The sequence below is a fragment of the Macaca thibetana genome, chromosome 7, assembly GCF_024542745.1.
Source record: "Macaca thibetana thibetana isolate TM-01 chromosome 7, ASM2454274v1, whole genome shotgun sequence".
NCBI classification, from domain to species: domain Eukaryota; kingdom Metazoa; phylum Chordata; class Mammalia; order Primates; family Cercopithecidae; genus Macaca; species Macaca thibetana.
Genome location: NC_065584.1, coordinates 78,129,846 through 78,143,574, shown reverse-complemented (window position 1 = coordinate 78,143,574; position 13,729 = coordinate 78,129,846). Strand labels below are relative to the sequence as shown.

Here is a 13,729-nt window from a genome sequence, read left to right as displayed (position 1 = left end):
GAGAAAGAGAGAGAGAGAGAGAAAGGAAGGAAGGAAGGAAGGAAGGAGGGAAGGAAGGAAGGAACGAAGGAAGGAACGAAGGAAGGAAGGAAGGAATGAAGGAAGGAAGGAAGGAAAGGAGGGAGTGAGGTAAGGAGGGAGGGAGGGAAGGAGGGAAGGAAGGCAGGCTTACAGTTCCTTTGGTTTGCCTAAAGAAAAAAAATAAACATGATTTTAAATTTTTCCTCAGCCATACAACAAAAGATTTGTATTACCAAAAACAGAACTAATATACTATACAAGGAATATAAAAGTGGATGTTTTGGATATAATTATATCTCTGTGCTCTCTTGTCCGTCATTTTGGAATTATTTAATCAGTTCAGTATATAGATTTTTAAAAATTAAATTAACTAAAGTTAACCATGTTTTCAATTTTTTGGATAATTTGATGGTACCTCTTATATCCTGTGATCTATTTGAGAATAAATATATCCCATCAGAATAAATGTATTTTAGAATCATCAGAATAAGATAAACCGAATTGCTTTTGAACCGTTGTTATAATTATATATCTCATTTACATATCTCAGTTATTAAGTTCCTACTCTATAGCAATAACTGTGTTAGGTGCCTTAAAACATAGGCCTTATTATCTACAGTTGAGGCATCTAAGCTCATAAAGTTTAAATAGATACCTCTGGGTCAAATGCTAGTAAATAGTGCAGCCAAAATGTGAACCTACATTTGTTTGCCTCCAGAGCCCTTGTTTTATCACCACACTCGGTTAATTTCTAATTTTAAATGATTACTGATAAGACAAGCAATAAATCACATTTACAAAAAATTTCTATCCCTTTCAATCCCTATCTGCACCAAAAGGTTAAATACTATTACCAAAAGTGAAAACTATTATTTTCAGATTCACCAGCTACAGTAAACTTAAAATGAAGTTCTACACAGGAATATTAGGCCTACAGCTACATTCACAAGTATAACTCCATAAAGAAAAACTGTAAAGCATAATTATTCTGGAAAGGTTCAACTCTTGCAGAGAAGTCTAGGGAGATTATAAAAATAGCCAAAGGTTTGCCAAACCAGAATCATGAATATATTGAATAAATACCTTCAATGGAATTAAAGAATAATTAAATCCACAGGGTAAGGTCCCTGTTCTAGTGTCCTCTAGTAACTGTAGCCAATGGGCCAGTTTTAAGCATAGACTAAAATGAAAATGATATTTTTCCATAGTTGAAAAGTTTTAACACTCAGAATAAAAGATAACCTGATGTCACACTTTCTTAGCAGATTTAACACGTTATCAGATTTGGAAAATCCTATGAAAAGCTGAACAAATCACTGTTCAGTTACTTTCCTTAATTTAAGATACCTAATTGAAGGCTGTGCTAACAGAGTCAGTTTGACATTTACTATACCATGGTGCAAATTCATTAGAAAAGCAAGAGGGAATCTAGTAAACTGAATATTTTCTTTTCATCCAACATAAACGCTGCCATAAACTATAAGAATTAGAATTATTTTTGAGAGGTTGTTTCATTTATTACCTTCAAGGCAAGATCATGTAAGAAATTTAAAAATATTCCAAGTTTAGGCAAAAGAAATTAGCTGTCACTCTGTAGCCCAGAGACTATACTACACACATATTGGGGCAATAATCAGGTTTACACAGCCAGCCACATGTGTCCTTGGCACAGAATATGTAATTTATAGTGTCAGAAATTAAGATTTTAATAGCATTAATAAACAGTGCCCTCATACCATTCACACCATTTTAAATTTCAAAATCAGAGAGCAATCCAACTAGACTTATCATTACCTTTTCTTATAGTCCCAAATATAAGTAATCATTTTCAATATGGCCCATATTTCTAAATGAAAAAGTAAAGCTTTAAATCTTGACACAGGGGGCATGCATAGTAACTTATCTTGTAGAAATTCATTTACTGCTGGAAGGAGACTGTTTGAGTCATTTAATTTTACTAGATAACAAACACCTTGGGAAAGGGAGCATGGAGAAGCTGTCTGAAGTTCTATTTTCATTATTCAATTCTATGTTTCTGGGAGTGTATACACACACATTTGCATGTGCTTTCCCTAACACGAGGCAAATCTAAAGTGCGAAAACAAAAAAGAAAAACTGGGTCATTATCTGATGATTTCCTATAGGGTTTTTATCCTTCCTTCAATCAAAAATGTAAAACAAGGACTTTGTTGATATATAACAGATTATTAAAAAAACCAACTGGCTATGGAATAAGGCCATTACCCTGTAATATATATTTATCAATATTTACCTAAATGTTTAAGAACCACCCTTTCTGTAATACTGCCATCATCCCTTTAAAAATATTTCTTCTTTTATTTTTGTTTTTTGAGATGGAGTTTTGCTCTTGTTGCCCAGGCTGGAGTGCAATGGGGCAATCTTGGCTCACTGCAGCCTCTGCCTCCCAGGTTCAAATGATTCTCCTGCCTCAGCCTCCTGAGTAGCTGGGATTATAGGCATGTGTCACCACGCCCAGCTAATTTTGTATTTTTAGTAGAGACGCAGTTTCTCCATGTTGGTCAGGCTGGTCTCCAACTCCCAACCTCAGGTGATCCTCCCGCCTCGGCCTCCCAAACTGCTGGGATTACAGGCATGAGCCACTGCGCCCAGCTGGCGAAAGTATTTCTAATGATGTGATCACAAACTAAGACTTAAAGATTTTCAGAATCAATGACACATTTTGTCATTAATAATTAATAACCAGTTGTTATTTTGAGCAAAAATATAAAATTCCAATTATTATGTGAAGTTTTATGTGAAGGCATGTACACCATAAAGCATAACTACAGTATGTTTTTGTTTAATATATCAAGCTACAGAGCAGGCAAAAATTCAGAAATTAATAGTTTTAAGGGAAATGATACTTTAAAAAAAATCTCATTGATCTTTGGATTTTAAGATAATTTCAACAGGAAACTAGATAGTAATTTGAATCATAATGTTGACAGAAATAACTGGAAATTTTTGCATGAAATGCATTATTATACAAAGTAAAGAGATTTCATCATATACCAAGTGTATATGTTATAAAAACTTTATTATACATAAATAAAATTCAAATTCTTCATTAACTTACTACATTTTCTTGCCTTACTTTTATATTTACTTACAATGTGCACAGTACTTTAGAGTTTTAAATAACACCTTTCTTTAAAGCTAACTACAATAAAGTGAAAATTCTTCCCTACCCATCAACACTACTGAAGGTTTTACTGGGTTTATTAGGTTAACTAAATGGTGTTTAAATTAATTTTCACTCTTAGTTCCTATTCCAATTTGACCCCATGTAGTTGGTGAACCTGAAAAATCTGCAGAATGATTTTTTTTTAGCGAGAAGAGGAGGGAAAGTTGAAATGCTTTGGAACGTCTGTTTTATTCTGCTTCATTAATATGTTCAGAGAAAAAAATGGCTCAAAACTTAAAGAGCACATTTAAAATTTCGTTTTCTATAACTATGGGAAACACATATAAGAGAATGCATTTTAAAAAATTTTATATTTTTATATTAGCCATATGTTCTATGAATTGGAGGAGTTTGGATCAACTTACAGGTGTGGAACTTTTGTAAGAATTGACATCACTGTAATATGGTATTGAGATAGATGCATATAAATGATTTTATTTGACAAATTATATATAATGACAAATATAAAGGTATTTTTTGTGTTAGAAGTGTAAGAGTTAACACATCATGCATGGGAGATAATATGAGAACATAATGATGAAAGTTGTATTTTAAAGCCAGGAATAGAGATTAAATAAAAAAAATTACGGAGATCAATTTTTTTTTTAGTTTGTGGTTTCACAAAACATCTTTAACATTCTTTTATCAAGTGTTTCATTTTAAATTACTGCTAAAGCTGGAACTCTGTGCACTGAACACCTACTCAGAGAGACAATGTATCCTGCTCTTCTAGAGACTGAATTTTTTAACCTAGTGTGCTAAATTAATGACTCAGCAAGTTTGGAACCTTCCCAGGAAATGATTGCTTAGATTACATTGTGGAAACTCCAACTGCCAGCACGTCTTTAAACATTTAACAGGACTGAAATAATTTCCCAACAAGGTATATTCCACTTAGCAGTTCAAAATGAACTCTCTTCATGAGTTAAGCTAGAAAACACAGAAGAAAAGTTGCCTTTACTTGTGGTTTGTTTATTGTCACTTGTGTAAAAAAATCAAACATAAAATTCTCTGAGATAAAAGTCACTTGACAATAAAAAATGATTCAAATGAAAATGTGTGCATTATTAAAATATTTCTGTGTGTTAATGAAAATTCATTTCACAGCCACTCACTGTGTCTGGAGTTTGGGAGACAACCTCCCTTTAAGTTAAAGAGAAATAGAAAGAGAATACTTTAGCATACACTCGAATATCTCTTTATGGATTTGTCTGAATCGTTTGATAATAAGCTCCTATGGAAGAACAATGTTCATGACAAACAGTAAGAAGTTTCACCTGAGATAAATATATGTTTTCAAGAAGTAAATGCATAAGATTAGTTCATGAGACATTTCAATAGAAATATTTAATATACAGGCTGTACTAAAAGATTTTTGCAATTTAAAGTTACATAAACGGTAACACTGACATACTTGCTTTACAGGATTTCAGTTTTAAGAGAGGACACCTGGCTAAGGAATGTTTTCCACTGCAAATGTTCTGTACTTGTCTGCCTGCTCCTCGCCCCGACTTCAACATGAAAATCTGTGCAAAACTCTTCTGCTACCAAACTCCAACACTTAATAGGCTGTTCATATTAATGGGTGGTCCTCAGCATCAAGGATGCAATGGGGAATGGTTGAGACTATAATAATTTGGAGAGGACAGTGTCACTGTAAAAGGGATGGCTACAGCTCAATTAGTTCTAACAGCTGCCCTGTGAATATGTAAATCCATTGTTGATGGATTTTTTAGTTTTTCAAAAGAAGCAGGGAATGTAGGTGTGTTATAAAATAACTTGATCCAGATGTTAGCAACTGAAAAAAGAAATTTAAAAACTTTGTGCCTGTCAGTTTATCTGGGGACTAAATCTAGTTCAAATGGAGATCTTTGAGGTTATAAAAAGTGTTTTCTATCATTATCTAGTTCAGTCAGAGACCTTCATATATGCCAAACTATTTTCATAGCACTTTACATGGATTTCATTTATACCTCATGTATAAATAAACTATAAATACAATAATTTATACATTTTATACAACTATTTTCATAGCACTTTACATAGATTTCATTTATTTATACCTCATGTATAAATAAACTATAAATACAACTATTTATACATTTTATACAACTATTTTTATAGCACTTTACATCAATTTCATTTATGTATACCTCCATGTTACACCTAAAGAAACTGAATTACTGAGGGATTAAATCATTTTCCCAAGATCACACACTTGTAAGTAGCAGAACTATGAATTCAGGTAGTTTTGCTCCAGATAACAATGATTCCTTTCTCCTTTGATCCTCCCCCGCTCTCACATTCCTTGATTTTATGCTAATATAGAAAACAGCAAATATTTTCTTCCTCTCAGTCAATCAGGACGACAAAAGAGGCAATAAGACAACAAGAACAATCAGATAGTAGTGTGTTTTATGTGCCAAAAATGGAATGCAGAATATCATGAACCCCTTAGCCTTGACCTACAGAAGAGATTTCTAACCAGCTTGTCTGTGCTTAGATGATAGGACCTGAGTCATGTATGTTTTCCAGAACACGATAACTAGTGGAATAAAGGGCTGCTATTCCATAAACATCACTCAGTTGGCTGCCTACTTTCCTATTCAGGTGTTATTATGCTTAAAAGATACTAGCATAACTATGCAAAAATAGACGCAAGCCAATGTTAATCTTTTATCCCAGAAGTTTCAAGATCTAGCATTTTGGACTATCATTCAAAGAACAGTGCTGAGTAACAGCTTAAGACAGTTCTCTCCTATTGCCATCGAGATGGATCTATCGAATTTAGCAAGTGTTTCCTGGGGAAAATTTTACCTGAAAGTTCAATTCAGAGGCTTCAGGACTTATAAAAATGAGGAAATAACATGCTCTGTGCCCAATTAGTTTACTAGCCAGTACAGTCCTAGGCACAGCATAACTGTTATTATTGTTGTCCTTTATATTTACTCTTTCCCTTTTTCATAGATGGTTTCCTCCTTATTCTTCAGATTTCAGTTTCCATGACCCCTTCTCTGAGAGGCCTCCACACCACCTAACTTATTGCTTACCCCCACTCCATACTCTATTACTCTCTCGCATCATCCTGTCTCCTCCAAAGTCATTAATGCGGCATGCAACTGCATTTACCTATTTGTTTACTGGATTTTTATTGCCTCCCTTCAACAGAATATAGGTTCCAGGAGGGCAGCATCTTTATTATTTTGTTCATCATTGTATCATCAATTTCTGGAATACTGTGTCACAAAGAATAAGTGCTTTTATATATATATATACACACACACACATACACACACACACATATATATATATATGAAAGTTTGAAGGAAAGATAAACCATATTCATGGTGGAGGCGGGGGGTCATTCAGAATGGGGGTTTCCTGAAGAAAAGACATTTGCATGGACCCCAAGGTGAGTCTTGACATACCATGACTATGTTGAGTATTATTAGTAATTAAAATTTTGTTCGTGTGTGGGGTGGGGAGGAAGGAGGGATGGCTAATGGGTGCAAAAAAATAGCACAGTGAATAAAACCAAGTATTTGCTATCACAACAAGGTGACTATAGTTAAAAATAATTTAACTGTGCATTTTTAAATAACTAGAAGAGTACGAATGGATTGTCTGTAACACAAAGGACATATCGTTGAAGTGAATGGATACCCCATTTACTGCGATGTGTTTATTAAACACCACATGCCTGTATGAAAATATCTCCTATAACCCAAAAATATATATACTTACTATGTACCCACAAAAATTAGATAGATAGATAGATAGATAGATAGATAGATAGATAGATAGATAGAGACATAGATAGATAGATAGATAGATAGATAGATAGATAGATAGAATATTTCAGGACAATTCAGTCCCATCAATCTGCAAACTGTCCAGAGATTTCTTTTTTGTACTTCAAAACTGTCCATCTCACTTAGGGATGATGACCTAACCTGCTGTCAGGAAAACATCGCTGTGAACACTCAGTCTGAGGCTACTTTCTGAAGCAAAAAACAAACAAACAAACAAAACAGAAAGAAAAACCCCACACAGTCATCTGTAACAACACCTACATGAATATATGACCTCTCACACAGGAGTGGGGATTTTCTAGCACAGAGTTCTTTGACAACAGAAAAATATGAAACCCCTTGAGAAATGGAGTTCATATAGGAATGAACATGTTTCCAGGCACTATAATTCAGGCAGTAGAGAGTAGGTTGTTTGCTGAGTTTCAGGTTGTTTGGTGGTATTCTGATTATCCCTTGAGCTACCTGTCAAATATCCTAAATATATAGAATAATAAATAAAAGCTAATCAACACCTTTTCATAACAGTAAAAGGGTGGCTACCGGGCAAGTAAAAAAAATATGTGCCCACTGCTTAGCGGTGACAGATACTGTGTTATACCGTGGAGAATCCATATCTTAACATTTGCAGCAATTTGTGAAAGCTTTCAAAGTAATAATATATATGATCTCTTACTAAAATACAAGGGGATCTAGATTTGCTGAGTGCTAAAGTAATCGTGGAAGTTACATTAACTTTTATATTGCCTCACTCTTCTCAAGTAAACCAAAATGAAAGGTAAAGGAACCTTGATATTTTCTTAAGTGATCTACCCATTGCAGGAAAAGCACCAGAATTGTTCAAAAATTGTGGCAAATTACATGTACATTTCCAGTGAGGAAGAATATAACTGCATGTCAACTTCTACTTTGGGGCTTTAAGTGTCAGAAAGTGAAATGGAGGGTAAACAGATTATGTGGGAAAACCAAGGACAGCAATGTTAGAGGTAAGTATTCCCATAGTATTTGACATTGCCTGAAGAGACAGGGACTTGACCTGAGTTTATGATCTCACTGGAAAGCTGAATGAAATAGTCTGAAAAGAGACTGTGGCATTGATTACTGCTGCCTTGGAGACATCGAACAGCTGGGAAAGTATGCCATAAACACAGTCCTAGGCCACAAAGGCAAAGCCTCTCCCTTCAAAAATGGCCCATAAGGATAACTTTATAGTGTTGCAGGAAATAAGGGGCCAGAGAGACCAAATAGGGGTGCAGGAGAGTTTATTTAAGGTGTACACTGGCTTAGTGGACATGTGTCCTGAAAGACTGAGCACCAGACAAAGAAAGCAGTGGCCTTTTAAGCAGTTTATGGCAGGAACTACGTGATGCAGGAATGAGGCTCACAGAAGCAAGAACAAAAGCAGTTAATCATTAGGTAACATTCTTATGATTCAGCTTATACACCTTGGGAAAAACATGTCCTATAACTTATGCTCATCTATTTTTTGACCTTGCAGCTGCAAAGCAAGAAGAAAAACAGAAACTTACAGACCTTACAAAATATGTGGGAACAAGATAAGGTTAATTAATGTCTTACAGTTTTTACAGAAAGGCGTTAACATTCTTTTATAACTTTTACTTCAAGGGGGTTCACCAATGCCTTACAGCTAAACTTTTTATTATTTTTTCTATTTCACAAGGACAATCAATTCTTTAACTTTTCTGCTTCAATCCCCCCTTTGGTGCTCTGTGTAAATGATGTTTAATAAAGAGCACCACAACTTTTTGGCTTTTTTTGAGTGGGTACATATTTTCTTTGAGGCAAGTCCCGGTACGTACTTGGTTAAGGCCATGATTTGAGTAGTAGTATGCTTTGTTACCATTGCCTCTACAGTTGACTGGATACTTTTGATTAATAGAGGCAGGAGGCAAGGGAGAACTAGACATCTTTTAACTATAACTATAAAGCTTTTTATTAGAGTCTTGAAATTATCGAAAGACAAGAATCATTCACTAAAATGTGAATCTGGGGATTACTTTTTCCAGGTTTGAACTGGGACATGAGCAAATTTAACCATTTTCCCTGGGCCTGCCTTATAGACACTGTGTTTACCATGTGCTGGCCTCACAAAGTCTTTTATAAAACTGGCTGGGGCTTTTTTTTTTTTTTTTTTTTTTTTTTTTTTGAGATACAGTCTCGCTCTGTCGCCCAGGCTAGAGTGCAGTGGCGCGATCTTGGCTTACTGCAAGCTCTGCCTCCCGGTTCACACCATTCTCCTGCCTCAGCCTCCCAAGTAGCTGGGATTACAGGGCCCACCACCATGCCTGGCTAATTTTTTGTATTTTTAGTAGAAATGGGGGTTTCACTCTGTTAGCCAGGATGGTCTCAATCTCCTGACCTCATGATTCTCCCACCTCGGCCTCCCAAAGTGCTGGGATTACAGGTGTGAGCCACCGAGCCCGGCCTGGATGGGGCTTTTATCTGCACCCTGAAGCACCTTTGATATTTTTTTGTACATTGATTTTTTTTTTTTTTTTTGCCATTTCTTAAATTTTGCAGGAGTATCTTTTGGTATCTCTGCAGCTGCTGTAGTTGGGCTGCCTTATTTGGGTCCCAGGGGCGGTCCTTTTGTTCCTTGAGAGTTATTTGTATGACTCTGGCATGGCCAGACTTGGGATGGCCTGCCTGATTTTTTGAGCCTTTTATTTTAATTTCTTGCAGTTTTGATTGTTTTTTCCCAGGTGATACTGGGGGTGTGTATTTCTTTGAGCTTGATTTTTTAGAGGCAGTTAGCCTTGGTAAAGGGGGGCAAATTGGATTGTAAGGAGGAGGGGTCTTTATTCCCTCAAGTAGTTCTTGCAAAACTGGTTTTTCCTGTGGCTTTCCTTTTGTCTCTGTGTTTGCCGGTGAAGTTTTTATTTTTGGTTTGGTTTGTGTTATAAGTTTTTGGGATTTTTTTTTTTAATTTTGTGTTTACTGGTGAAGTTTTTACTTTATTTTTGTAGTTGCTAATGTAGTTGTTTTTTTTTTTTTGGCTTGAGCTGCAAGACTTTTGTAATAAGGTGCTAAACAGTGCTGTATTTAGCTATGAGTTAATGTAAGGAAATTTGGTTTGAATGTCTTGACTGTTTTTTGACTTTGGTTATTACCTTAAATACATGGCTCATTGTTTTTTGTTTTTATTTATAGTGCCTTTGGCTGGTCATTCGACATTAAAAGAGGGTTATTTTAATTCATACAGAGTTTTCAGCATTTGAGGGGTTAACTTGGCCTTTTAATTTCCCAAAAAGCCCTTTTTCAAAGATTTTTAATATGCATTCCAATGGAGTGGGTTTTGACGATTTTCCTCCCTCCCATTTCCTCCCAGTAACAACACAGCACATTCACTTTTCCTTTCTTTTTAGAACAATCAGACCAGTTGGTCTTACACTTTGCTCAAAGCATACAGCCTCTACTAAGAGACCTGTAGCCTTCTACATGTCACTCCTCACGTTGGTTCCTTCTGGAACTGTCTTTATCACACACACTCACACACTTTCCTGTTTCCAGCTCCCTTTCCTGGTTGGGGTAGCGAGTCACTCTCGCCACCTCCAGTTTCCTAGTTGGGGTGGCGAGCCACTCTCGCCACCTCCAGTTTTCTTTTCCTAACTGACTTAGCAAGCCACTGTCGTGTCCTGTCTTGTTGGGGTGTGAGTTTCATTCAAATTAATGAGCCACTCTCGTTGTCCCCAGCCCCTCTGGGTCAGATTAGTTGTCACTCCCCTGGAGGTGATCAGGCTTCCCTTCTGTCCTTAGGGACAGGTCCTGCCTCAGGTCCCAAACCTTACCGCGGTTCAGATGTCTGTGTGCTGCTCCTGCTACCATCCAGGAATCCCCTGTACAGGTTCCATTGCACTGTTGGGAAGAGCACCAGGACATGGGAGGGCCCATCCCCTTTCGAGCTGAAGCTCTCTCGTTGGCACCAAGGTTCCCAGGTCTCCCCTGTCCCGAGGCCTCAGTCTCACAGGCAAAGGAGACGGAAATCTGCCATCTCCAGTCCCGGGTTTTGGCACCAGAAATGTTGCAGGGAATTAAGGGGCCAGAGAGACTGAACAGGGGTGGAGGAGAGTTTATTTAAGGTGTATACTGGCTTAGTGGACATGCGTCCTGAAAGACTGAGCACTAAACAAAGAAAGCAGTTGCCTTTTAAGCAGTTTTTGGCAGGAATTACGTGATGCAGGAACCAGGCTTACAGAAGCAAGAACAAAAGCAGTTAATCATTAGGTAACATTCTTGAGATTCAGCTTACACATCTTGTAACTTACGCTTATCTATTTTGTGACCTTGCAGCTGCACAGCAAGAAGGAAAAGAGAAACTTACAGACCTTACAATATATGTGGGAAAGAGATAAGGTGTCTTACACTTTCTACAGAAAGGCAGTTAATATTCTTTTCTAACTTTTACTTCAAGGGGTTCACCAATGCCTATTACAGCTAAACTTTTTATTATTTTTTCTATTTCACAAGGACAATCAATTCTTTAATTTTTCTACTTCAATAGTACATTATAGAATCCTAGCCCATAACACTCAATGTCAAACAGGTAGTGCTGTGTGTGTCTGTGCTCATGTGCTTCTGAAACAACATGGTAAGACCAAAGACTATATTTTAATGCAACTTAATTACAAAAGAGAAAGAGACAAAAGATAAGAGACTTTTTTCCTCTATCTATCCCACACCCCCAAAAGAGCTTTGGGTTTTAAAAATATAGAAAAGCACTCACTCAATGAAATTATATCACTCAAGTGATATTTTCAGTGCATGACTACACAAAAATAGATACCACTAAACACTTGGCTATTTAGAGAAAGAGGCATATTTGTTCATAATTCCCAGACATTGTCTCATCTTACATTTCACTATATTTATTATCAAAATGGCAACATCGTCACTCTTTTTGAGAAGGCAAGAAGGAATTCATCTGATTAGATTAAATCAAGTATCAGAATACTATGTCTAAGGGGTTGAGTAAAATAATGTATCTAAATATTTGTGAAAAGACACAAATATTTTAAAGGCTGAATTTTCCCTAGTTTCTAGAAGTCTAATTTATAGCACCAATTCCAATCTTCCACTCTCCTCTCTCCTTCTCATTATTATTTCTTCTATACAAATCTTTCTTTTTTTTTCCTGGGTAGGCACATTCATGAGGACATATAAACTCTGGAAGTGAACATAAGTAACCTTTTTTCATATTTTTATTTATTATTTTATTTATATATTTATTTTTGAGACAGAGTTTTGCTCTTGTTGCCCAGGCTGGAGTGCAATGGCTGTGATATCTGCTCACTGCAACCTTCACCTCCCAGGTTCAAGTGATTCTCCTGCCTCAGCCTTCCGACTAGCTGGGATTACAGGCATACACCACCATGCCCAGCTAATTTTTTGTGTTTTTAGTAGAGATGGGGTTTCACCATGTTGACCAGGCTGGTCTCGAACTCCCAACCTCAGGTGAGTCACCTGCCTTGGCCTCCCAAAGTGTTGGGATTACAGGCGTGAACCACCGTGCCTGGCCCTTTTTTTCATATTACTCAGGTAGCAGTTCAGAGGTTATGAGCAGTCAGGAATTAAGGGAGAAGAGACTTAAATCTGTCCCAGCCTAGAACATTAGATGGATGCAGATGCCCACTAAGTAAATGCCTGTGCTTCGTAACAGTGGAAGGCTCTGTTTTGTGTCTTGTCAGGGGTGCTATGGAGGTCATGGTACCTGCCTGAGAGTTGCACAGGACCTTCAGAGTTGTTACTAAAAATCTGATAGCTTTTAAGACCTACATATTAGTAAGTGTGGGGCAATTGGTATATGATGCCAGCCCCTCCCAGCAGGGTTCATGAAGAACTCTCTAGTAGTATTCACATTTACAATCACACATCTGCAAGGTTTTGTTCAGAGCATGAACAAACTTAAGAATGGACATATATGATAAGCCAGGCTTGTGGAATGAAATCACGTAACAGTAACTCAAAGCAGGCCTCACAATCTTCTTCATTTTACTAAAGGACACTTTCCCCAGAAACTCACTACTGCACAGTCTCAGGAAGCAGGGAAGTTCTGGTTAAAAAATTTTTGGACATCTTTCCTCACTGAAAGTACATATTGCCCAGGTTTGAATTTGAAAAACTAGTTTATACAATCATCAAAGGAAAATTTGTAATATCTGGCAAATGTACTACATGGGTGTCATGGTGCATATTTAAATGGAAAAATGACTTTTTAATTCAGAGAAATCACCAGGATTCCTGGAATTCCAGAACACGAGAGGTAAGTCTCTACCTCTAAATAGACTTTCACTACATTGAAAAATATCCTGGAAAATGTTCACCTGGGCAATAAATATCATCATAGTTAAGAAATAGCTTTTTGTCCATTATTTGCATATTTGAAAAGAAACTACTTTGACTATTATAAAATGTATCAGGATCATATCTAATTATAGATAGAAAATGCAATGCTGTATTCTCTTGTTTTCATTTTTTAAATAAATGAAAACAGTAACTAAATGAATCATTTTTGAGGGGAGATTTTCTATGAACGTATGCAGCCTAGCACTCATTTTAGTACAATCCGTGTCTTAATTACATGTGAGTCAGTAAACCTGTATGAAAATAATAGCAGTTTATGGCAAATTGTTATTTAGAAAATATGCAACCTCACATAAAATGTTAAACTGAATAT

General features: G+C 36.4%; 1 protein-coding gene across 4 annotated transcripts in view; it reads right to left on the bottom strand.

The window, feature by feature from the left end:
- PRKD1 (protein kinase D1) overlaps positions 1 to 13,729 on the bottom strand; it is a 372,587-nt gene that overhangs the window by 62,120 nt on the left and 296,738 nt on the right. The gene's annotated exons all lie outside the window — the stretch shown is intronic.